Source organism: Hippopotamus amphibius, chromosome 11, assembly GCF_030028045.1.
Source record: "Hippopotamus amphibius kiboko isolate mHipAmp2 chromosome 11, mHipAmp2.hap2, whole genome shotgun sequence".
NCBI classification, from domain to species: Eukaryota; Metazoa; Chordata; class Mammalia; order Artiodactyla; family Hippopotamidae; genus Hippopotamus; species Hippopotamus amphibius.
In genome coordinates this window covers 14,247,567-14,271,005 of record NC_080196.1, presented here as the reverse complement: position 1 = coordinate 14,271,005, position 23,439 = coordinate 14,247,567, and positions in this window count along the sequence as shown.

Genomic DNA, 23,439 nt, shown 5'->3' with positions numbered 1-23,439 from the left:
TCAGTGCAAAGGAGAAAGAGAAATAAAGATGGGGTCTACCTGTACCTTCCCTATTCCTGGAAGCTGCCCTCATGCAAGTGCTGCCATAATTATCCTGCTTTTAATCCTTTCTCTCACTGATGGTGCCACCGATTTAGCACTTCCTCTGTGATGGCTAAATACCCACCTCTACACATCTCCTTTATCTGTAATGAATATTAGGACTTTGGCATGAAGCAACAAGAGATTGCCTGGCTCTTAACATTTTACTGTGTCCTTTCTTATTTTATATACCCCAGTCCTCTTCGTGATTTAACCAACAGCCTCCCAAAAGTGTTCTCCATCACACCTTCTCTTTGTGCACTAACATTAAGAAAAGTGATAAAATGTATAACCTTACAAAGTACAAGAATAGAAAATAGGAAGTTGTTTACAAATTTAAATCTAGATAGCTCATTCTGAACTGTAATTCCATTCCATCTTCTCTCCTGTCCAATCAAAAAAGCCTTGGCACTCATTTGTTGGCTAATCTAGCATTGACTTTACTTTTTGTCAGGGTGACAGCTGCAATAATGGATTTGGAATTAGGACAGAATATTCTATGTCAAGATGATGCTCACTTCAAGCTTTCTATCTAAAAGGCCTTGGGACTTTTCTTGAATGAACTACTGCAAAGCCAGAATTCCAAGTTGCTCTTGGCTTTATCCACATCTTCAAAACTGCAAAATTAAATAGCAACCTTCTGTAATAGAACATTGCCTCCACCTGCAGTTAGAAAGACATTCACAACAAGAACCCCACTTCTAAAAAACAAAACAAAACAGTTTTTCTCTCTAGCAAAGAACTTGGAAGAAGATGGTTTATTTACAATAATTTCAGATAACCATTAATTTGAGTCCAATTGAAGCATCTCAATACAGTATGACTTCCAGAAACAATTAATAATAGCTAGTTTTCTATACTGTAATTTATGAATCATGGGTACACATATTAATACTCTGGTTTGGCTAAAATAGATACTGACGTAGAGTGAGGTTCCAAGGATTTATCTGAAGTATCCCTGCTTGTGTTGGTTCAGTTTTATCCTCACCAAATCATCTTTATAAGATTCCTTCTTACATTTCTCAGTGGCTGCCCTAAAAGTTTTATCCTAGGTATTTCCATGGTTTGGTCTTTGGTCCCCCACATCACTGTAGATATGAGACCTCTGAGAAAGTAGCAAGAACTTTTGACCTGCACATTTTATTCAGTTTATACTTCTCTCAAATGTTTATGTTTATTAGTATCCCTAGATTGTCAAAAACTAGACATTAATGAACTTACAAAGACTAAGTCTGGAAAGAAAAGAGACAAAGTTGAAAACCCAGAAAAGACTCTAGACAAGGTAACAGTAGTTCTTGCTCATTTTGAAATCTAATTCTTTCCCTCTGACTTGAGATTTGCCAGTTTAGGATGGTCCAAATTCAATGTGATCATGAGAATAACCTATGGTGAGATAGGTTCCTTTCTGGCCACACCCAAATATTACTGGCTACTGAATAGCCAGAAAGCAAAGACGAAGGATATCTAAGACGGGCACAGAGTGATCACAATGGAGTATAAGCATCTAATCCAAGGAGGGCAACTTCTGAAAGCTTTCGGTATTAAGCTTAGAACAATTTTTGTGATACAGTGTCGATTACTCTGACACTCAATGTTAAATAGAAATAGAAAAGGGTGAGATTAAGGTGCTAATCTAAGTAACTTTAGCAACAAATTGAGGCTGTAAGAATTAAAGCAAAGGACCTGTACACAAGCCCTGTACTCTAGGTGATGCGGTTTCTCTAACTGGAGTACAGGTTAATAATTCTGATAGTTATACATATATACTGAAACTGAACACCCCAAGTAAATAGATGGCAGATGGTAGGAGCCAGGTTTCTCACTGTTGGAGTAGGAGGCCACAAATAAGAAAGAGGAGGAACTAGAGCGATCCATGTAGTAAACTGGATTAGAGTTGAAGACATCATATGATCTCAGATACAGATGGTTACATCCAGAAATATTTCTAAAAATGTGTGTGTATATATCCCTATAAATGTATGTATGCACATATGTACATATACTTATGTATAGATGTGCATGTGTGTGTATATATATATATACACATATATATCCATATTTACATACACACACACACACAGACATACATATATAACTATACATACATATATTTCCTGCTGACAGCTGAGAAGGCCTGAAAGCAATGACATCCCAGTAGCAACAAACACATCTATTGCCCAAATCTGTGTTTCCAGTACCAGTCTCCAATAAAAGGCTCCTTGGAGAAATGGCTGTTTCTAAGACTCAGGAAGCAAAGACACAGGCACCATCTTGTAGTGTCAGAATGTTATAAAGTGCTAAAAACAAACTAACAAATAGAAAAGCCTCCACAATAATGGGAATGTATCAAAGGAACAGAGGAACCGACTGAAAGAACGCCTAATGGCCAAAGCTAGAATAATTTGAGCAACAAAATAAACAAAATAATATTGGACTATAAACACAAATAGTACACAATAAATACCCACGAGTTCATACTGATATAATTAATGATTGAATAAATAAATGGCAGAGAATAGAAAAATATTCCTGTGCAGAAATAATTTATGTAGCTCTTCCGTACTAAAGAGATAGAGCATAACTCCCCACTCTTTAAATGTGAACTGTGCACAGTGACTTTATTCCAAAGAGCATAGTACGGAAAGGGAGGGGAAAAAGAGTAACTTTACAGTGCAGGACTTGAAAACCACTACTTTAAGTCAGATGACCAAGGTCAACATCAATGGTGACAGCTATCTTGATAGTGTGTACCCTTGCCATGAGATACATAAGAACGGCACTTCATCTCTGTGGATTTCTTCCCCAAAACCCATAACCTCGGTTTATCCATGAGAAAAACATCAGACAACACCCAATGGAGAGACATCCTACAAAGTACTTGACAACTAGTTCTCCACAAAACTGTCAAGGTAAATTAAAAACAAGAAAAGTCTGAGAAACTGTCACAACCAAGAGGAGCCTAAGGAGACTTGACAACTAAATGCAGTGTGGTACCCTGGATGGGATCCTGGAACAGGAAAAAAAACTGAGGAAATCTGAATGAATTACAGACTTTAGTTAATATTAATGTATGAATATTGGCTTATCAATTGTAACAGTTATACAGGTATGTATATAATACAGTTACATAAGATGTTAATAGGGGAAACTGAGTATGAGTATATGAGAACTCACTGTTCTATCTTCACAATAATTTTGTAAATCTAAAATTGTTCAAAAATAAAAAGATTATTTTAAAAAATAATAAAATGTTCTCTTTTGAATTTACTATATGTCTGCAAAAATGAGATGGACCCTAGGCAGAGCCAAACATATGAATGTTGCATGTGGTACCAAACTCATCACCCAAATGCTTGCTCCAGAACACAATGAGTCTAAGCTTGATATCCATATCTCAGCATCCTTCCTTAACCGAGCTTGTTATCAGTTATCAGACATCCCTCCTTATTCCATATTACAATCCCATACATGAGCACTTGGCAAGTTAATCTGATAAGCAAATCTATGGTAACAGAAAAAGGTAAAAGACCATCAGGCAGTTAGTTAACAGAGCAGCACCATCAACAGTGGTCTTTTGGAGGTAAGACGCTCCCATTCCTTAATGACTCTCATAGTGGGGATGTCAATCAAGGAAGGAGAGGGTGAGGGTCAGTAGCAGAGATATGTTAAGCTAGGTGATGCAAGATCTCTATTCCTTTATGTATATTTGTGCACCTAAAGTAGGTCTATCTCTCTGCAAGTCAGTCACCAGATTTCCCAAGATATCCCATAATACAGAGAACTAACCAGTGAGAACTTGTAGAAATAACCATGAGAAAAATGAATCAAAGTACATTAGTCTTCAGAAGACAGTATCATAGACCTTTCCTACTGCATTGGCTTTACTCTGTTTTGGAGACCACTGATGGGTATATGCTTTCTATTACGTTCTTCTATGAAATCATACCATTTTCTCTTTTCTCTATAAGGCCTATGATGAAAGCACTCCACGGATGAGAATCATATTAATATACTAGGAAGAAAATGGCATTCAAAGGACTCTATGAAAAACCAGGGCCAAATTACATTGGCTTGTGAAGCAAGCATACCTCATCCATTTCATCTCTAGCTAGTTATTCTAGTAGCTGCCTCTTAAAGAAATCATTTAAATCAAACCACACTTCCCCTTACAGACAGACGAAATCACTTGCAGCTAATCCATCTCCTACTTTATTGCCCATAGAAATGAAGAACAGGTTGCACAAGCACAGTGTACAACAGGAGGCTGGGAGACAGCAGTCATCCATTTCCTCATAGTATACAAGTTTGATCGTGTTTGCCTAATTATCCCATTAACCTGTACCTAAAGATCCAATTACTCCAGCTGTGGGTGATTGAATAAAGGGCAATTGCAGCAGATACCAGGCAGGGGACATGTGCATTTCTCATCTGTAAAGTTTGTAATTGCTGGTTCCGTCTTTCACCAAGAAATTCCTGTGGCAGCAAAGATAACTGAAGTATTTCCAAAGTGCAATTTCTAAACGGGTAAATACTCATTTAAATTTTAAATGTTTATTATGAATCTAGGTACTCTTAAGTTCACATTTTTCCTGATAGGATTTAAAAGATCAAGCCTACTGAATCAGATCCTTCCTTTCCAGGCATTTTCCACCCAATTCAGATAGCTGTCATCAGAAACAGAAGTCCTAATTCAAGTTAGGGAATGCATGAACCAACACTTTCTTTGGACATGATTAAGTACATATTAACTAAAGTATAATTTTCCTATAAAAATAATCCTGTATTAAATAACTAGCATAAACATTTAGTTATGGTCTCTAATCTCAAACATACTCTCAATGTCACCCACAAATCCTTTCATTATCAATTCTTTCTGTGTAGGCACACCTACTGGTGGCTCAACCCACTCTAATGGAGTTTGAGCCCATGGCGCCCCAAAATGCATACTGTCACAGCCACCAATGATCTCCATGGTGATAAATCAATAGACAATCACTAAGACCGACTTCACATCTAATTGTTAAGGACAACCTTTTCCTCCTCTTTTCTTGGTTTACATGACAATTTTTGTTCCTCCTTCTTTTCTATTTCCCCTTATCGTTTACCTATTCTTCCCCAAATAGCTATATGATACATACTCTCACTATCTTAAGGTTCTTATCCAAATTCCTCTACTCAATAAAGCTTTCTTTCCTTTTCATACTTAAAACTGCTAATTTCCAACAGAAAATAACAAGTATTGATGAGGATGTGGAGAAATTTGAATGCTTCTGCACTCTTTATGGAAAGTAAAATGGTGTATCCACTATGGAAAACAGTATGAAGGTTCCTCAAAAAAATAAAAATAGAATTACTATATGATCCAGAAATTCCACTTCTGGGTATATGCCCCAAAGAATTGAAAGCAGGGACTTGAACAGGTATTTGTACACCTGTGTTCACAGCAGCATCGTTCATAATAGGCAAAAGGTGGGAAGAAACAAAAATGTTGAGGACATTATGCTAAATAAAATAAGCTAGTCATAAAAAAGAAAATTACTGCACAATTCCACTTTTATGAGGTTGGTGCTGCATTAAATTTATAGATTAATATGTGGAAATTTGATATACATCAATATTGAGTCTTCTAATGCATGATCATGATATGTTCCTCAATTTATTTAGTTATTTTAAAATGTATCAATAATGTATACTTTTCTGTATAGAATTCTGAACATCTTTTAATGATTTACTCCTTGAATTTGACATATCTTTACACTATTGAAAAAATATTATATAATTTTATTCCTTAATTTTTATTTTTAGAATACAGAAACACATTGATTTTACCTTCCTAAGTTTACTTTTTCATTCTAATAATTTATCTATAGACTTTTTTCAGGCAATTTTCTACACACACAATTATGTTTTCTATGAATAATAAGTAATTACTTTTTTTCCAGGCCTTACATATTTTATTTCTTTTTCTTATCTTATTGTTCTGAAAGTCACAGCAAAATGTTGAATAGAGGTTATGATATCAGGCATGTTTCTTGTTTCTAAACCCAGGAGAACAATTGTCTTGAGTGGAAAACGTACACAGAAGGTAAAATTGAGCACATCTCAAAGCATGTCCCTTCTATCCAGGGTGTTGGAACCTCAAATCATAGATATCTTGATTACTCTCTAATGCCATCGTAGAGATAATTTTTCTATTTTATCCAGCTTGCCTAGCTGTTCTTAGCAAGAAATGTGGCAAATTATGTTATTCCACCATTACTAGAAGCAAAAATGTTAATGAGTGCTTCTAACACCACTTTATTCCTAAAGAAATCATGTTTCATTTTTCCTATCTAAACATTTTAAACACAAGCAGAAGAGAATTTTTAACTGAATATATATAAAAATTGTTTCACATCATTTTAATTTTTAATTTAACTTTTATCAATGAGTAAATCCCATGGAATTTTTGGAAGAAATTTTGCTCAAAATTGGCTCATAAAAGACTAGAAATCTCTTATGAGCATCCATGAACATAGGGCAGCTATTAAAGATTGCTGTACATTTGTTTGCTGGATCTGATGTCAAGGAAATGTACATTCTGTTTTTGTCACTTCCAGTACTATAAATTCTTTATTATCTTGGATAAGATACACTGCACAAGTTAAACATAAAACTAGCCCACAGCAGTTTTAATAACAGGAAGGAAAGAAGGAAGGAAGGAAGGAAGGAAGGAAGGAAGGAAGGAAGGAAGGAAGGAAGGAAGGAAGGAAGGAAAAAGAAAGAGAAAGAAAGAAAGAAAGAAAGAAAGAAAGAAAGAAAGAAAGAAAGAAAGAAAGAAAGAAAGAAAGAAAGAAAGAAAGAGAGAAAGGAAGGAAGGAAGGAAGGAAGGAAGGAAGGAAAAAGAAAGAAAGAAAGAAAGAAAGAAAAAGAAAGAAAGAAAGAGGAAGGAAGGGAGAGAGAGAGAGAGAGAGAAAGAAAGAAAGAAAGACAGACAGACAGACAAAGAAAGAGAGAGAGGGTGGGAGGGAGGAAAGAAAGAACTCCTGCTCTAAGCCTGATTCCTTTGCTATAATCAAAACATCATCCTTTTAGTGCCCATTCATCTCCCATCTCTTAAAAGATGAAAAGACTAATAGAAAGTGGCTTGCCTAGCTGTAATATTACTCAATTTTGTTAGTCTACTGTTCCAGACAGTTCTGGTATCCACATATGCCATCTAAAAGTACATAAACTTTATCCAGATCAATAGTCCATTTACTCACAGAAGATGGAGAGAATGAAAATGGTATCATATGGTTTTAAATAAAGAGTAATGTATACTCACATAGCACTTGAGTTTACAAAGCAGCTTCATGCATTATAATTGAATTACTTTTGACAATTACTCTGTAAGATATGTTTGATAATAATAAGTAACACTTATTGAGAAAAATATTCTTCTACAGCTTGTATTTTTATAATACCAATTACTCAGGAACAATGAGTAATAATATGGTAATAGTTGTATTGGTTCATACACAATTGTGTTGGTTCTAGTTCCTAGGTCCTAAGAAAGACCTGGAGTACCAGAATTATAACTACCCAGAAGAAAAGGCAGAAGAATAGACAAATAATTGTAAAAAAGAAAAAGTCAAAGTACTCACTTTACCCTATTTCAAGACTTACCATAAAGCTACAGTAACCAAGACACTGTGGTATTGTTAAAAAATAGACAAATAGGTAAGTGGAACAGAGCACAGAGTCCAGAAATACAGTCAAGTGATTTTTGACAAAAGTGCAAAATCAATTCAATTGAGAAAGTATAGTCTCTTCAACAATTAGTACTGGAACAATTAGATGTCCATAGATAAAAACATAAACCTCAACAAATACTTTATACCTTAAACAAAAATTAACTCAATATGGATCATAAACCTGAATATAAAATGTAAAACTAAAAAAATCTAGGAAAAAAACATAGGAGAAAATCTGCATGACTTTGGGATTGGAGATGAATTTTTAATAAACCATAAACCCAAACCTTTAAATTAAGAAATTGACAAATTAGGCTTTATTAATACTGAAATTTGTGCTCTGCAAAAAACTCTTATGAAATTGAAAAGGCAAGCCACAAAATGGGAGAAAACTTGTCAATGATGTATCAGATAGAATTTGTATCCAGAATCTATAAAAACTTCTTAAACTCAATAATAAGAAAAGTTTTAAATACAATTAAAGGTAGGCAAAAGATCTGAATAAAAACTTCACCAAAAATTGGCAAGCATTTTGGCAAGTAAGCATTTGAGAGATTTTCACCATCACTGTCATTAAGAAATTGAAATTTAAAATCACGAGATACCAGTCTACATATACTAGAAGAGCTAACTTAAAAAAAGGAAAAAAAAATACCTAACAATATCAAATGCTGAGGAGGATGCAGAACAACAAAGGGCTCTCATTCATTGCTGGCGAGAAGACAAAATGGTGCAGCCATCTTGGAAGACAGTTTAGCAGGTTATTTTAAAGTTAAACACAGACTTATTCAATCCAATGATCGTGCTCCTGGGTATTTATCCAAGTCAAATGAAGGCTTGTGTTCACACAAAAACCTGTATGTGATATTCACAGCATTTATTCATAATTATTCAAAACTGGAAGCAATAAAGATGTCCTTCAACTAGTGGATGAATAAACTGTTACATCCATACAATAGAATACTATTCAATTGTAAAAATATCAAGCTATTGATTCACATGACATGGAAGACTAAAGTGCATTCTGCTAAGTAAGAAAGTCAAACCCCAAAAGCTACAAATTATGTGATTTCATTAACATTACATCAGAAAAAGTTAAAACTGTATGAGTGAAACACAGATCAATGGTTTTAAGAGGTTGGGGAACTGAGAAAAGATGAGTAAAAGGGGAAGCACAGGTAACTTTTTATGGTAATGGAACTGTTCTCTATAGTCCCGGAGTGCTGGACTGTATGCATTTGCCAACACTCATAGAAATGCACAATGCACATCACAAAGAGTGACCATTAATATACGCACATTAAAAACAAAACCAAACAGAATGTTAGGGGGGATACCAGATGGAATATAGAGTGCGACAAATGAATCTAACTGTATTACAAATGTATAAATAAACTCACTAGAGGGCTGGTGGTAAAAAAACAAAACAAAACAAAAACACTGACCTAAATAACTTTGAAAACAGTGCTGTGACTAGAAATTATAAGGCTAAGTAAACATAGAAGGAACTGCATATAAACATTATACTCTAGTTGGTAGCTTTGTTTTTCATGAAGAAATGATTTGATTCTGAAATTGCCTTAAATAAATACTGGAGACAAACAGATAAGTAAATTGATGGTGCATAGTGAGAGCAGGTTTATCTCCGTCAAAGAAGGAAATTACAGATAAACAAGGAGGTAAAGGAAGCTAGGATGAATCATGGAATACTGGATTAGAGTCAGAGACATGAACTCGTATTTAGTTTACTATGTAAACAAATGGATAGATGCAGAGAAAAAGTAGTGGGGTGTGTGTGTGTGTGTGTGTGTGTGTGTGTTTCATAACTCTGCTAAAAGGGCTTAGAAAGAGTGACACTCCAGCAACAGCAAGCATATTCAATACCCAAATCTTGGTTCTATGTACTGCTTTCCAATGACAGGATGCTTCTTGGATAAGTAGTTAATTCAAGGGCTATAACAGGAAAGTACAAGTTGAGCCTAGATCATCTTTTAGGGCCAGAAATTAAAGTGCCCCCCTCCAAAAAACAAAATGATGTGAGCATGTCAAGGGACACAGAAGCTAACTTGAAAGTGCTTCCAATGACCAAAGCTGGAAGAACTTGAGCAACAAAATAAATTATGTACTATGGTATTATAATCCCAAGGATTATATAAATAATAAATAAATACACATGAATCCATACTGATATAAATAAATGATTGGAATAAATAATCGGGGTAAGAGGCTAAATCTTTCTTACAAAAAAAAATCCAAATACATATGGAATGAAGGTTAATTTCCTCATTCTGAGTGTGGGCTGGACTTAGTGGTTCACTTACTAATAATAGAGCATGTAAAGTTACAGCGGAAAAACCAGCAAACACCGCAAACACCAGCTTGTCACGCGCATAACATGTTTTCCCTATGTGATGTGTTAAGAAGGATACCGCACCTATGGTACTCTTCCCCAAAACCTATAACCACTGTTTAATCATGAGAAAAATAGCAAACTTCAACTGAAGGACATTCTACAAAATACCTGCCCAGAACTCCTCAAAACTTCCCAGGTCATGAAAACCAGAGAAAAACTGTGAAACTCTCACAGACCAGGCAATACTAAGAACACATGAACTAAATACATGTGGTATCCTGGATTGGATCCTGAAATAAAATGGACAATAATGGAATGACTGGTAAAATTTGAATGAATTATGAAGTTCAGTTAATTGTACCAATGTTGATTTCTCAACTGTGACAAATGTATCACTGTAATTAATATAAGATATTAACATTAGGGGAAACTGGGTGAGCGGTTTAGGAATTCTCTGATTATCTTTGCAACTTTTCTGTGAATCTAAAATCATTCCAAAATTAAAAGTTTATTTTAAAAATCTTAAAACATTTGATTAGTTTTAAAAATAAGAAATTTAAAATTCAATTGTATGTAAATGTTTTTATTTAATATTCTGATGTGAATTTTTTTAAAATTGTTTTGTTGTCATTTAAATATGTTTAAAAGTACTTAAAAACCTGTGAAAACAGCACTTTTAATTTTATGTTTACTCTAAGTTTCATCGTTGATGAAAAATACAAACATTTTGGATTTAAGATGCCTTTAGTTTATTACTTTGGATAGAAGACATTATACAAAACTCTTGATTATAAAGGCAAGTAAAATAAATTTGGGGGAAAAAAATGTCAACTCAAAGGCTTATAACTTCCTGCTTCTCTGCCTGAGACCCTCCTCTAGTGTCAGGGGATCTTGCTCAGACAGTGCACGGAACAGCCCCAAAGAACGGGGAGTTTAATACTCTCAGAGACAATCACCAACCAAAGAGAGTCAAAGTCGATGGAAAAATTCCCCCAGCTTCCCCAGCTCACTGTGAAACAGTTCTTAGATGTGGACCAGAGTAACGAAGGGCACGGATGAAAATGCATTCAGGTTAATCAGGTATTATTAGAAAGGAGAAATTGTTTCTGAGATGCTTCAGAGGAAAATAAACTAATCAACCTGCAAACATGCTTCCAGCATAGAAAATTAATTTCCTGTAACTGAACTACATATTAAAGAGAAATAACTTCACCACGATCATGTACCAAGGCAAAAGTTGGCTTTTTAAAGATATTCTTCAATGGGTGGAAGGAGGCCCTGGTGTCCACAGTGGTAAGCTGTGCACTAACACACACTTCTTGGCTTTTCTCCCCTTCCTGTCTCAATTTCCCTGCTCTCTCCCTTGTACATTTTAGGATAACTTCCTAAATTGGTTACCTGCACCAAAGGTCTTTCCTCAGGGCCTGTTTTCATGGGAAACATCACTGCACAATCAAGAGAACACTCAGATATGTGCAATAATAATAAAATTCAGCCAGCTTTGGTTTTTTTGTTCATTTTTAGTCATACTAAAGCCATACCTTGATACCTTTATTTGTAATTCTGATGCTGCATTTTTCAGGATAGGAAGATAGAATATATTTTACTTAGCAAATTTGATAACTAGATATATAACTTTTAAAATATTTAGACCTTATAAAGGGTGGGCCTCCTACCCCAGGCTCCAAAGTATTTGAGACAGAACTATCAACAGCAAAAACTAAGTCACAGCTAGCATTCTGACTAGCAGTGAGCCTCTTTACCTGTTCACTGGTGAGGAGGCATTATGGTGCCTTTTTAAATTACAGCATGGTAGTTTTTCTAAAACACATTTAGCAGTAGCTCTCATTGGAGGAATAAAACTAGGAGTCTTAGTCTGGTCATCAGAAGACCTCTGAAGTATCTTGCTCTGCCACGCTCCCGGGAACTAACGGCACATGGGTCACTGTGCTCACAGCACAGACACCTCTCAAGAACCCCACTTTCTTTAGCAGCAGTGCCCTATATCTCTCAGGAAGAATGTGCTGGAATAAAGTTTTGGTTTATGGACGAGAGTTTTAAGGATAACACAATCCCTTCAAACAATGATTCCTTCAAAGAAAAATTGGCATTCTACTCTTTAAGAAAGAGGTTTCTATTTACACGTTTCATTCATTCATTCATCTAGTACCAACTCATGAATTCTTACATTATTATTCCTATTTTGTTCAGTGAGTTATAACTCATTACATCTTTTGTTTCACTGCCCTAATTTTCTCAGATTTAGCCAGTGGAGCCCCTTCAGGCCAAGTCTGATGTCATTTTTACATGCTCCCATCATTTTTAGAGAACCTCCATGGTTTCTTGTTCCACAGGACAGTCCAAACTTATCTTGCCTTTTCCCATCCCCGACCCTAGAATCAGCCATTCTTCAAGGATTCAGACTCCTTTTGGTGGAAAATAGTATTCAGAACTAATAAATGGGGATGGAATTATGGCATTAGAAAATCACTATTTGGCAACTATCGTAGTAATTGTTTCAGACAAGAATTATCATCGGATTCTAAAACCAGTGGGTGAGAATTTAATGAGGAATAGGACATTTACATTGCTTCAAAGTATCTCCCCACAAAATACTTGTTAATTACAAAGAAAAAAACAGTAACCTTAAAGCAGAGAAATGTATTAGACACCACTTTAACCAAATGATCTAAACCATCACCAGTAATGGTTTAAAATGATATCGCGTGCATCCTAATACAGTGTGCTGAGAATACAGTGTCACTGACATGACAATCTTGCAAAAAATACATAATCTAAATCTAATAATGAGGAAACATTAAACAAACACAAATTGAGATATATTCTACAAAAATTATTCATCTGTACTCTTAAAATATGTCAAGGTTATGAAAACCAAGGAACTGTTCCAGAGTAAAGTGGAAAAGACAGAGTAACTAAATGGAATTCATGATTGAATCCTGGCCACAATTTTTTTTCTGTAAAAGTATTAAATGAGACAATGGCTGAAATTTGAATAATCTATAAATTCAATATTGGTATTTTATGAATGTTAATATTATGATTTTCATGATTATACTGCAGTTACAAAAGAGAATTGTTTCTTTCTTAGCTAATATATACACTAAGATATTTGGTGGTAAAGGGCATCACATTTCAACTTATTTTCAAATGGTTCAAAAAAAAGTGGTATATATGTTTGTGGAGATGTAGAGGGAGAAAAAAGAAGAGAAAGAAGATGACAAAGCAAATGTGATAAGATGTCAACAACTGGGATATCTGAGTGAGCGATATATACGAGTGTTTTGCACTGTACTTGTAGCTTTTCTATAAGTCTGAGATTATATCAAGATAGAAGGTTGCAAAAATAAAATTATACAGTTGGTGTGGAGACTATAGTCTGTGTCAAGAACCACATGTAAAACAGATAGCTAGTGGGAACCTGCTGTGTAGCTCAGGGAGCTCAGCTCAGTGCTCTGTTGTGACCTAGATGGGTGGGATGGGGAGGGGAAGGGAGGTCCAAGAGGGAGGGGACACATATAGCTGATTCACTTCATTGTACAGCAGAAACTAACACAACATTGTAAAGCAACTATACCCCAATTTAAAAAAATATCCCCAGGGAGACCTGGAAAACCTAGCCCGATACAAAGTCTCAGAGAATGAGCACTATTGACTCAAATACCTCATGGGGTGGGGGTCTTGAAAAGACCAAAATGGGGGAAATACTCCTAGAGTTGTATAATATGTCAGTGCCCGTCCTACCATTCTCAGCAAACAGATGGGAGAGATGGCACTTATAATCATGTCCCTTAATCCATGATCAGTTTAATGCCTTTTCCCATTAAACCACACTTCTTGCTTGAAAGTGAGTTTTAAGATTTTCAGGTTCCCAGTCCTACAGCATTAGAATGTATCTGAATGAAATTTGCATGTGAAAATCAGCTCCTTGAATCATTTTTAAAGGGTGAATTGGGGAACAATGATTTATAATATCAGCCCTTAAAGTATTTTTATTCACATTATATTAGCAATTCTCTCAGCCCTAATAACTTTGTGGCTGTCTGATAAATTCTGGGGATACTTAGCAGATATCCTTCCAAGAATTTATGCAGGGACCAACACAGAGCCCTAGTAAGAAGGCATTCAAGTTAATTAGCTATTATTAGAAAGTAAAATATTTTCAGGAATGCTTCAGAGGAAAATTAACGATTCAACCTGTAAACATGCTTTTGGCATAGAAATTTAATTTCCTGTATTAAAGAGAAGCAGCTTCTTTTGGCAAAGAAGGCAAAATTGGGCTTTTTTGAATTAAACATGTTCTTTGTCTCTAAAAAAAATTAATGGTATCTCCTACAAACCACCATGATTAAAAGCTTTATAGTGGTTAGATGATTACCATGAAGCCTGGGTAGACTCATACTGCTTTTGTGGGCGAGACAGGAAAGCGATCAGAACACTTTCATCATTTTGATGTATTTTCTGTTTTATTCATTTGGTGTTCATCCTAGGATTTCTGATCATAAGCATGCCATTTTCTTCACCTACCATTATTTTGAGAAAAGAAAGGGGCTCTGAAAGTTCCAGGCTTTGGGGAAGGGTTAATAAGTCAGATAGCATAGGCAGTGCACTCACAGACACTCATCAAATGCTCTTCCTCAAAGAGAAGGAGGTTTAAAACTACATTCTCAATTGCGCTCACTGCTTGTCACTTGGAGCGCTGAGAAAAGGACCATTTTAGGCCATTTTCTGTTGAAATTATTTCTTTTGGGCCACTTTGCTCTTCTAGTCTCTTTCTCTGCCTATCATCTAACTCTATTCCTGTAACTATTAAATTTTTCCTGTTGTTTTTTCTGTCTCTGTCTATCACTTAGCTCTATTCCTATAACTGCTAAATTGGGTTTTCACCCTTGAACAAAATCCCAAGTACAACCATTTTCTTCTGCATGTTTTTTCACATTTGTTATAACAAAAAGATTGATTTACACTCATGCATCTTACTGGGCAATTTTACTAATAGTGATATCTGAGTCATTAAGATATTAGTATTAAGAGCATTATTAGTAGCTGTTATCGTTCAAAAATGGAAGCATGTTATTAAAATGCACCTGCTCTTTCAAAACCACCATTGTCTATTTAAAGGTTAAAACCATATTTTCTATCTCAATGAATCTGTTAAAGTGCATTCTTTCTGAAAATTGGCAACATTCACATTTCAGTTTAAAATTTGACTCTAGAAAGGCCCCTTAGGGTATTTCCAGGTTTGCTACCAAATGTGAGTCATATTCAAGGCATTTTCAAGGCATGGGAGAAAGGACCCTTTCTGCGGCAGTGGGCCTAAATGGGGGGGGGGGGATAATTTTGCTCCCCAGGGAATATTTCATGTCTGGAAACATCTTTGGTCATCAGGACTTGGGGAGAGTTGCACGGCATCTAGCAGATAGAGGGTAAGGGTACTGTGCAATCCCGCAACAGCAAGAATTATCCTGCCCAAGATGTCAGCAGTGTTCAGATTGAGAAACTCTGCTGTAAGGAACCTTAGGTTGGAGGGATCCCTAAAATGTTCTGGCAATGCAGAGGCAAAATGCTGCAGGTTGAGGGAATATATATTGAAAACAAACAAAGTATGATTAGATGTTATAATTCTACCCATTAAGTCCTATCCAGTTGTTAAAAAACCTTGCAAAAGTTGGCACTCGTAAGGTTGCAACTGCAACTCGTGCACATGTTGAGGTACCAGCACACCAGGTCTAAGCAAAGCCCAGGTATCCACAGAGGATTACAGAATGCAGCAGAGTTTTTACAACAGTTATCTATTTGGGGACCTATCCTGCTCTCTGAGATTAGTCTGGAAAGAACTTACCATCCTTCTGAGAAAATCTCAGGACCCCACCATTAGAAACATGGTGTTAGGGAAAAAAAACCATCAATAATGCAAGCTTCATAGTTATATGGAAAATACAGCAGAAGATTTTCTTTCACAAATGTAGATATCTAGTGTGTACTTTACTTCCTATACCTGAAGCCATAAAAGAATAGCCCACATTTATTCAGATGCTGACTGGTGAACTATCAGGTATTATTCCATGAAGCACACCAGGTATTTTGTTGGCCCAGGCCCAACTATTTAACAGACTAGCATTCAGTGCAGCAGTGTGACAAGCAAGCCTGGGCATGTTTTTGTTTGTATTCATGTTATTTGAATGAGATTCGACTACTGTCACTTTCATTAATTAATGTGAAATTCATTAGTCCTAGTGTAATTATTAGAAATGTTCCCTTTCCAAGGCATTCAAACAATGTGCTGTCTCATTGCAGCTTCTCATTTCTAAGTCATCATAGCAGATGACATGGGGATAAAGGAGCTGTAGTACCAGGCCTCTGATGGGCCTGATCTCTTTTCAAAATATTTCTTACAAATTTAAATCTCCTGGGATTCCTTATGTCCTTCTTCAGTAACCACTGGGGATTCACAGAGAGGTGTTCTTAGCCCAGGGCGAAGCACAAAAGTTGTTTATCTACAAAAACAGTAATAGCATTATTGATAGTGATATTTAATTAAGGATATGGGAAAGAGGGCGTTCAAACTTTAAGGTATATTTCAAGAACCTTAATCTTAAGTATGTTGTCTGATGATTTTACAGTTAAAATAAGATACAAAATGCAATTCTTCCTTTTGACTCAAAGCAAAATGTGAAATAGGACACATTATGTACCAGTACTTCTATATAATAAACAACTTGTTTCTTAGTTTGTGCATTAAAAAATTGTCTAGTCTAAGTATCTTAGTCTCATCCACGGAAATAATCAAAGCTTTCAACTCTTACTCAATATAAAAGTTTCGGGTGTGCAAGATAATAAGTTCTAGAGATCTGTTGGACCACGTTGTGTCTATGATTAGCAATACTGCATTGTGCACTTACAAATGTAAGAAGGTTGGGACTTCCCTGGTGGCACAGTCGTTAAGAATTCACCTGCCATGCAGGGGACACGGGTTCAATCCCTGCTCCTGAAAGATCTCACATGCTTCCGAGCAACTAAGTCTGTGCACCACAACTACTGAGACTGCGTGCCACAGCTACTGAAGCCCATGCACCTAGAGCCCATGCTCTGCAACAAGAGAAGCTACCGCACTAAGAAGCTCACGTACCACAATAAAGAGTAGCCCCCACTCGCCGCAACTAGAGAAAGCCCATGCACAGCAATGAAGACACAACACAGCCAAAAATAAATAAATAAAATAAATGTTTCAAAAATTTAAGAAGGTCAATCTTATGTTAAATGTTCTTACCACAATTAAAAACAATTATCCCTCCCTTAGCTCAGGCCTCCTTCAGGCTGGGATATTGAGGACTCAGTCAGGGACATGTTCAGTTTCTTCTCTCTCACCTAACCCTAACCCTAGTTCTAAACCTAACTCCATCTCCTTCAATCAGTCTTGTTTCTATCTCTCCAGAGACTGGATTACAAGAAACACAATTGAGGGGACAATTGTGCCCAGTTGGAAAAGAGGCAGTGGATCCTCTAGACATGCACAAAAATTGCCCAAAAGACAGATGCATCTTCGGACACCTGCCATACCTAGCTGGCACCCAATGGCAGATCACTGTGGTACCAGGCAGATAAGACTCTGCCATTCCCTATCACTTCCCTCATTATCCCCTCCAAACCCAGAGGGGTCAAAAACCACAGGAAGTATTGAAGAAATGACCCTGACCTTTCTCTGGATTCTAGAATTTCATGCCTGGGTCAGTCCAAAGGTGGACGAAGGAAGAAGACTTATCTGGATAGGCACGTAAAGTCTTGATTAATATTCCAGACTGGAGTTGTGTGATTATTAGATCAGACTGAAGTTTTAATCCCCAAACAAGGGACTGTTTATTTATCATCTGAGGGGTAAGACCTGCCAAACGGTTCATCCAGGGGCAGAAAAAGGACTAATCCACAGAGAGTGCTTGAAGGAACTGAAGATACATTTTGAAGGGAAAATTACATTGTTTTCTGTTTGTATTCGATAGAATTCAGATTATTCAGTGAACCAGTTTCTTCTTTATTTCACTTTTGGTGAGGTGCCTGCCAACCCCAAAATAAAGCACATTCCTTTCCTCATTTGCACTCAACTGTTAATGCCTCCTTGAGCACCTTTTCACAGGAAAACTCCTTTAGAACTAAACAATTATCTGTCTCTATTCTGTCTTTATAATATGGGCATGTTTAAATCTGAGAACTCCAATGGGCTAAGATGGATGGACACCATGTGAGTGCAGAATTGTAAAGTTAAATGTTGTCTATGCATTTGTTCTGGCTAAACCATACTTATTATATAAATTAGGCTAAGCATACACTAAGGAATCACCTACTCCAATGTGATCACATTACAATGAGGAAACTGGAGCTCAGCTCAGAGAAAACACTTACCAGAGCATTCACAATAGGTGCTTACCTCTAGGACCCAAGCCGCATATTTCTTTTTCTAAAAACCGTGCTTCTGCCTTTCTTTAGTCCTTTATTTGCATTCATAAATTTTTATTTTGCTTCTTACCAGGAGTGTTCAGTCTAGACCACACTGAAAGAAAACTACATACAATAGAACTACAGAGGTTTTAAATTCACATGCCCTGATGCAGAAAAAAAGATAGATAGATAGATAGATAGATAGATAGATAGATAGATAGATAGATGATAGATAGATAGATGATAGATAGAATAGACAGATATAGATATATAGATAAAATGTTTGTGTCCTTCCTTTCCCATCAGTTGAAACTGATATTTTCAACACAGCATAATATAGATGTGTTTGCCAAGGGAAAACTCTCTATGCAAAACTCACAAAGCACTTGTGCCCAATACACCATCATTAGAGTAGCAAAGAATGCATTAGGCTGCCCTTTTAGACACCGTACATGATGTGCACATATGATCATTTCTGCACCAGGTATACTATAAATCTTGCCAAATTAGGCTTACTTAGTGCCAAGTTGATAGGTATTGCCAATTTCTATCTCAACCTAGAAAATTATAAGATTTTTTTTTATGATGAAAGAAAGCACTCATAAGCAGGATTGTAAGCACCTGCATCCCATTCTTGGCTTGCCCCTTGCCTTGAGAACCACTTTGGTTGGCCTGCAATACCCATGGGTACTTCAAGGACCATGGGCTCTATGGATATTATAATATCCATTCTACCTGCTGCTTTTGGAAAAGCTAAAAATACAACCTGCTTAGAAGAGAAATAATTTCTTTCAAGTAATTGAACATCTGGGGATTTTAGTGGGGCATTTGGTGCCTTTAATATCTTCAAACAGAAGGCCTTCTCCCAGTTCATTATTGAAATAATATGCACAGCAATTTATAAAGTGATAACAGAGCAGCTATTATGCTTGGAGACAGAATCCTTGACTGGATAAATAAGTAGACCTGAGTTAAATGCAGTGTCAGTCTTCCTACTCTTTAATACTGTAAGCCACTGATCTCGTGGACGTCTTTAAATTTTCATGTATTTGGACTGGGGCCATTTGGTTCAGGTAGCCTTGTTAAAAAGGGATTTGCAGGTCTTTGCAGTGTTACAGCCCTGCCAAGTTAGAATACCTCAAGACAAGGTCAGTGTCTAGGACTCTCTTGTATTAAATCAGCGAGTAAGCTTATATGCATTGCAGATTCCTTGCCCGTGAGATCTCTTGTCTAAAGCCATCTGCTGAAAGGTGATAGGGTGGAAGCATGGGCTAGACAGCATGCTTATGGCACAGGGTTTGTAATATTCTAAGTGGCATCAACAGTGTTCCCTTGCATTGCGATAGGAACAGTATTGGTAAATCAATAGTTTAATCCATCTGAGAAAAGACTATTTACCAAAACTCTTTCTTATTAAACAGAATTCTGCTAAACAAAATCCTTCGCTGACTTAGCTGGCAGGAGCCATCTTGCATCATACGGCACATCCTGCCCACATTAAAACAGTAACCAACAGCGACAGTCCTCTTGTATTTCTGCTCCAACAGAAGGTTTGCTTAACAGACCAAGTGTTTCCCTTATGCTTAGGCACATGGCTATTAAGTAAATTTTGACAAATTCAATGATAATTATGGAAGATTTGGAGAGTAGTGACATTATTCAAATATTAAGTCATAACTGAAATCATTAAATCACATGCAACATTCAAAAACATTGCTGAAATCTGCAATGGCTTATCCATAACTTTCAAAGAAAAATCTCTTTATATAATGGTTGGTCACATATATGGAGAGAGAAATTTTTTTAAATAGTCATTATATTGAAAGCTACTTGATTTTATCCAGGAATAAAAAGCAAAAAGGAATAATAATTTATAGGTTCTCTTTTGGTTCTAAAATATTCTACAAGCCTTCTATCAAAAGTAAAAAATAAAATCATTAGTTTAATATACTAGAGAATTTTCCTGAACTTTCAAGTTCTCTAAAGAATGAAAAAGAACTTCAGAGAGATAACAAAGACAATCCTCCTTATAAACGTTATAAGTCAAGGGCAAGTCTCAGCAGCAGACATCTCAGTAGAATGATTTCCTTACATCTCGTGGCATCTTCCATTTTCTGTGCCCATGGCTGGCAGCTACAATCACTGACAAGAGATGGGATTTTTGAACTTTCTCCAAGGTAATATTCTATAAAGAGCAGAACAACCCTAGTCATCCCTATAATTCTACTTATGGGCAAATTATTCTCTATGCTTCCCACCTCATCCTTACAGCTTCTACCCAAAGAATATTTCTCAACAGGTACAAAGGACACAAGACTTCCAGGATACTGGGCAACCAAATGTGTACATGTTTGTTCAAGGGACACTTTAACAACACCTCTGCTCTTGCTGCCTGGATGAGGATGTGGGTTCGCTGATGATGATGCATTTGGTTTAAGGATCTGAAGAGCATGTTTATCAATAGTCCCTTAAATGGAAGACAGATGATTAATGTAAGTTCGTCAACAATAGAGAGATGAAGACATAAGCCTAAATATAAAAGGGCAATAGCCTAGCAAAAATTTATCCCCTTTCTCAATTCCGATGGGATTTTACCTGCTTAGAAGGTGTCAGCAACTAAGTAATAGGGAGAAGAAGGAAAACCCCATGTCAAAGACAAGGTGCATCTGGACCAACACTGTATAGCCTCCTCACTTATGGGCAGTTCTATACCCTTGACTAAATATGCCAGGTAATCTGAGCATTTTATGCCAAGTGTGTATGTTTGTGGTAATGGCTGTCTCTTTAATTCACAAACCATCTGCCTTGAAGCAGTAGGTTAAACTTAAGGACACCTGAAGGGAAAACAGGTTAAAAAAAAGCCTCAAGTATTCTTGGGAAAGGGGTATAAAATACAGAAGAGATTTCATCTTAGTGATTGTTGTGAGGTTGGCTGAATGGTGTCACTCTCACTATATGTTTTAGCAACAGCTAGAAATAGTTATGGCTTCCAAGAGGCATTGTCAGTGTCTATTGGTACGGGTCCTTTCAAAGAGCAGTATAGGGGCCTTGGCTTGATTTAGGGTACTCTGTACACAACACTAGGGTCAAATTGAATTTCTCAGGCAAGTGTGATTGGTGTTTTACCTTCAACTATGTATATCCTGGGGTGGACCTAGACTTACAGTTCAGGAACCATGCAGACGAGAGAGCCGTGAAAAGATATAATTTGAGAATTTTGGACTTTTGTCCTCTGAAAAGCATGTTAGAACAGAGCTCTAGTATTAGAGAAAAAGTGCTGCTGTTCATTCAAATCTCTGCTACTAGCATTAGATGTTCCAGGAGTTAATGCTTGTCCAGGTCCTGTTATTCCTAGTTTCTTTTAGATCATTCTGTTTCCCGAGCTCAAACTGGAGCATTACAGCAGTCACTGAGCAAACCCTAGCACACTGTCAACAGCATTCTAGTTTCTAATAAAATTAAATGGCCAACTTCCTCTATTTTCTAGTCCTGGATACTAAAGCAAGCAAAAGAACTAGTTGTCATCATCTAGTTTAGTAATCAAGCTCATAATTTTCCATCCTTACATTTACATAGTACTTCACCATTTACAAAGTATGTTCATGAACAGTTTCTCATTGGTTCTCTGAAAAATTCTATGAGGTGGATATTGTTATCCCCACATTATGAATAAAAACACTGACGCGTGCACTCAGATCCAAGAAATTTGACAATAACCTCGGAGCTTTTTTGACAACTGCCTTTCACTTCAGAAATCTTTAGTTTATTTACAAGCAGTTTAGTACACTGTGGCTTATGGTAGGTAAAGACATGATTCTAAATTGAATTTCCTCTTGTGAAACTATGGTTGCCTGAGGCTTCCTAGCCTCCCTCCACTCTTAGTCATTGTATGCTCAGGTAATACAAGCAAATTCATTTTATCAGTATCCTGAGCAAAACAATCACAAAGGTAAAAAATCACTGGGAAAAAAATTATCCATACAATGTGTGGATCCAAACTTTACATTAGTAACAGCTGTGGAAAAGACAAGATTCCTTCCATGAGAATATATGCTCCCAAAACGTATCCTCATAGAATCTGTAGAATCTGTGCACTAAACCGTTCATTGATCATTCACTGAGAAGTTTTTCTTTTTTTTTTTTTTTTTTTGAGTGCTATTCTAAGTGCCAAAGTATAACAGTGAATGTGAAACAGTTCCTGCAATCAAAGATCTATAGTCTAATAATCAGGCAACTGCAGTAGAGTGAGGGAAGTGCTTATACACTAGGAACAACCCCAGGAGCTACAAGTGCAGAAAGAAGGGTCCTTTGCAAGTCTTTGAGGGTCAAGGAAGCAACACCTCAAAAGCCATGTCTGAGAAAGAAAGGACAAGTAGTAATTAATGTGGCATGGAGATGGGGGAATGGAAAGCTGACATTTTTTTCAGCTTGGACACACTCTGTGGCCTGAGTAATTCTCTCTTGGCTGCACTACAGCTTTTACTAGTCTGGTTTTTCTATTTTCATTTTATAAACTAGAAAAGGCATGTTCAGAAAATTTGAGAGACTTATCCAAGGTCACATAGCTAGTAAGTTAGAGATCCAGGAACTAATACAAAGTCCACACGACCACCGTGGATTTAGAGAAGAAAGAGCACCAGACTGGATGAAGTCAGGCAACTGGAATTCTATTCTGTCACCAAATCCCTGTGCAACCTTCAACAGGTCACTGAACAGCTATGCTCTGCTTCCCTTATCTGTAAAACGAGAGGATTTAAACTAGATGACCTCTAAAGTTTCTGAGTTTTTAGTCTGATACATTTAACTCTCATCTCCTGCTCAGAACAATTCAAGTTC